Raw genomic sequence first — 3245 nt, 5'->3', positions numbered from 1 at the left:
AGTCGAGCGCCTTATCCACCTGGCCATGCCGGGCACAGATTTTACGAAAGAAAACAATTATGTTCTTAATTTACCTTGTAGGGTAGGTTTTGAAGCATTGAAGGTGTTATTCTATTAAACTGCTGCTTACTAGCACGTCAATTATTAGCATTTAATAAACCTGTTAATGCCATAACGTAACATTTATAATTTACATAATAATTAGCGTGTTTCTAGTCAGAAGTTTTTAATAAGAATTATGGAAATAATGTTTTAAAACTGTATAAGCCGCCGTCAGTGTGATAAATTAACAATTCGCTGTCATTCAAGTGATAACCTATGTTAACATTAAATACGTTAGATAGATGTCTCTGAAGTTACGAGTTATGTAACAAAGATAAGAAATCAGATTATTTTAATAGAGTGCAGTAAAGTAGAAAGTAAAGTCATACGGGTCATAAATTTCTCACGTTCTTCTCATGCGGTATTCAGCTAATAAAGTATATTCGCAAACTTTGAAAATGTCTCTGAAGGATTATACTAACTGAAGTCTGAGAGTATTAGCATTAGTTTTCTAAAATACGCTACAGTTGAAACTATTCAAATAAAATCTATTATCTTAGCACTGAAGTGTCAGGGTACTTAGTAGATTATGTGCCTAAGCAGACAGGTCAGAAACTCTTAAAGTTCAGGCATAGCTATCCAGGGGGAGGGCAACCAGCAGTAGTGTTCACCACCTTTCCAAATACTATTGACCAAATATTGGACTGATTATCATAGTTATAATACCCCCTCAGCTGAAATTGTGGAGCATGTTCATCAGAATATCATGGCTTGAACCATGGACCTGAAGGTTAAGCACTCTAAACACTAGGCCAACCGAACTTTTGAGTGTGAAATAGATAAATATTATATTCTTAAAATTAAATGGACATCTTATGTACTGACTAAATATTATAGAGTTCTTCAAAAAAGTACCACAACCTTACCATACCTTGACAACAAACCAAGTGTGATGAGTAACATAAATGTTAAATGCCAAGTCAAACTAAGTCTTTTTTAAATACCAATGGAATAAGAAAGCGACCTGGATTATAAATATTCAATAAACATAAAACTTTGAGTGCAAATAAGTGAACTGACTGAACATGGAGTATTCATTCCTTAATTATCGGTTGTAAATAAGGGTTTGTTGAAATAATTTATACGGAAAAGTAAACATAAAAAACATTATTGGGTGAATGGCATATGAGACGAATGTCAAGAATTTGTGTTCCATACGATTTCACTTTCTAATTTCCTATCTTCTATTAAAGTAATCTAATTTATTTTCTTTGTTAAACAACTAGTGATTTATTTGTGGTTAACATAAACATAAAACTTTTAGTGCAAATAAATGAGTTGATTGAATACGAGGAGAGCTACTAATTTTGAATTTACAGATATAGCTTCTGAAAACAAAACCCAATCGATATGCTGAAAGAAATCAAATAAACTGTAGGAAAAGGTCAACAAGAGTACTGATTTAACTGAATATAGCTAGAAAATAAACGAACCCTATATGTTCAAAAGAAATATGCAAAATAAAGTGAATGCACGTCAAACTTCTTAATATACACCGCATTCAAGAACTTCATATGTACAATTGCAAAGAGATGTCATCTTCTTTGGAAGACAAATGCTTTACGTTGATTGCAAATAGTTTGAAAAGCACAATTTCAAGTTATCGGTTATTACATATTCTTTTTAATAAAAACATATTGACATTTGTACATTTTGGTGAAACATAAATAAAAGACACATAAAATAAACTTACATAAATCTGCTTAACATTCCAGTGAGGCAAATTAACCAGTGTTAATAACAAAAAGAAATATGTGAAAGAATGAGATTAGGCAAAGAACAAAAATTAACGTTTTTAATTTTTAACTCCGCTTGGAATTATCGACCTGAATGGCAACTTCCTAGCACGATATTTCACTACAAGATTTATGTGGCTCTTTGATATCGAATCTCCTAGTTAACCAAACCAGTTGTGTAATTTTTGGTAAAAGAGTTGGGCCCACATGATATAGCAAGTCCAGAAAATTTGGAATAAAATAAAAGAATCTATAAGACCTGATCTGAGGAGTCTTTAACTGTGGCTTTTAATGTGAACATAGAGTTCGTAGGAGTTTATTTTTATCTCCCCAAAGTTAACTACTCTTACAATAAATGTTCACGTTTTCAGACGATTGTCCGAACATGCCCAATCTATAGATGGACGTGCTTTTTTCGGCCATTTGTCATTGTTATTAGTACCAACAGAAATTATTCTCTGGAGTCTTTTAGGGCTTGCTTTCTCTGCAACTGGTATTCCGTCATTATAACATCCACAAATGTTACACTGGTAGCACGTCGAACATTTTGGTACTGTTACGTATTGAGAATTTGAAATAATCCAAAGCCACGTTAAATAACTTTTAATAGTTGAACTGTACCCTGGATTTAGTGTTTAGAAATATGCCGATATTTTATTTAATTCATGCTATTTGCCAACAAGATTGATTCACACCGTTTTTGTTTTTGACACAAATACGTTTTAATATATATATATATACAATAATATAATTTACAATAGCAACTATTATGATTAATTATTACAAACCAACTTTCATTAACAGAAATTTCACTAACTTACAAATAGCCTAAAATCGTCTTCCTAGTTCAGAGCCCTCTTGATATCCAGCGAGTTAACTTGAAGTTGATGTACGACAATTATCTTGAAACTAGCTAGCTTTGTCAGGCACTGAATTGTTGGACCGTCTAAGTAAGATAATAGTTTCATAAAACCACTAATGTCTGATGAGAAACCAGTAATATTTTTGGAAAGATACCAACGTTTGATGAGAATTCAATGACGTTCGAAATTTATAACTGTTCATGGTCAAATGTCGTATATTTTCCGTTTGATAAGGGTTAGCAAAATCACAGTTTATAGCTTACATGGTTATAACAGTTTACTATTGGACTTGTCTCTTTTCTATTCTCTATTGTTTTTTTTTATAGGCGAGACACATTTTCTAGAAACTTCTGATAATACAGGTTACGGAAATGGATATATTGTTGATGTTTGTGTTCACGAATATTCTACAATCTTGGAGAATTGGTGGGAGTTTCGCCATACGTAACTAACACGGTAAGTTAGACACGGCCTGAAATATAAAATTATTCGAAACAAACGCTGACATTAAAATAAATATATAACAATTTTGTTATATGCAATA

This window comes from Limulus polyphemus, unplaced genomic scaffold (assembly GCF_000517525.1).
Source record: "Limulus polyphemus unplaced genomic scaffold, Limulus_polyphemus-2.1.2 Scaffold130, whole genome shotgun sequence".
Taxonomy (NCBI): Eukaryota; Metazoa; Arthropoda; class Merostomata; order Xiphosura; family Limulidae; genus Limulus; species Limulus polyphemus.
The sequence above is the reverse complement of the archived record's forward strand: the minus strand, read 5'-3'. Positions refer to the sequence as shown.